General features: G+C 52.8%; 1 long non-coding RNA gene across 1 annotated transcript in view; it reads left to right on the forward strand.

Moving 5' to 3' along the window:
• The window catches only part of LOC120584841 (uncharacterized), a 2,202-nt gene continuing 1,143 nt past the window's right edge, over positions 1–1,059 (forward strand). The window contains exon 1 of the long non-coding RNA XR_005648155.1: positions 1–959. This is a non-coding gene — a long non-coding RNA (uncharacterized LOC120584841). The remainder of the gene's footprint in view (positions 960–1,059) is intronic.

Consider the following 1,059-nt stretch of genomic DNA (forward strand, 5'->3'; position numbering starts at 1 on the left):
GTGGTGCTGGCATTGTCCTTGTGCCTACCACCAGTGTTTGAGGGGCCGGACTTCCTGCCTCGCAGAGGTCTCTGCCAGCTCTTTGCTTGCTCAGCAGTGGCTGAGATCTGATGGGACAGCACTGACCCTCTCCAGGAGCCAGGGAGTTTCGGTCTGAGATTTCTCTGTTCCCCCTTTTCTCAAGTGCCTTAATAGGAGGGTGAGTTGTTTGGAGAGTTGGGGGGAGGGCAAGCTGGCATCTCTCCAGTCAAGAGGCTAAGTTTTACTGAAGAATCAAAGCAGTTGGATTCTTGCTCTTTCTACTCTGAATTAATAAATTCGTTGCCAAGCTGGCCAGAGATTTGCCTTCTTTAATCACTATCTGCTTGTCACGTCAGGCTGGACATTGCTGATAGAGTCGGATGACTAGTGGATGAAATCGGGCAGCTAAGGTGGGTGGGGGTTCCAGCATAAAGTCCGGTAGGACCCATTGGCTGTAAGAGCTTCAGGTCTTAGATCAACTGAAGTGTTTGGATCCCCCAGAGGGTCTAGCCAGTGTTTGTAGGTGAGCAAGGTAAGATGAAGTTGGAAAGAATCCATGGGGCCAGGCTCTAAGTTCAAGAATGCTGGACTAAGGTTTGGACGTCGTCTCTTGAGTGGTCAAGGGAGAGACTGCATCTATTGAGGAAGGGGAGGTGTCAAGTAAAGGTCTATGGTTTGATATCCTGTTCCGCTACGATTTAACAACTCAAATTCACAGCCCCAGGAGGCCTAAACAAAACCCAAAGGCCAAGAGCGGAGGTACTTTCGGTTTGGCCTGACGCACGCGCAATAAAGCGTAAGGCCCGGGCCGACGGGGCTCGGCTTTGCGAGTGCGCATGCGCACAGTATTCTCGCGACGGGGAAGCGGGTAATGCGCTTCAGGAAAACCCCTTCCCTGAGGCCGATGGCGTCTGTGTTCGGGCTTCTCATTGTTACGGGTGGGTGAAGGCAGGGGCAAGTGGGATATCAGTGGGACGTGTTTCAAGAGCTAGCGAGTCGCCTGGGAACGCAGACCCTAGGTGCAGACTGCGATGGACG

Source organism: Pteropus medius, unplaced genomic scaffold, assembly GCF_902729225.1.
Source record: "Pteropus medius unplaced genomic scaffold, Ma_sr-lr_union100, whole genome shotgun sequence".
In the NCBI taxonomy this organism is placed as follows: Eukaryota; Metazoa; Chordata; class Mammalia; order Chiroptera; family Pteropodidae; genus Pteropus; species Pteropus medius.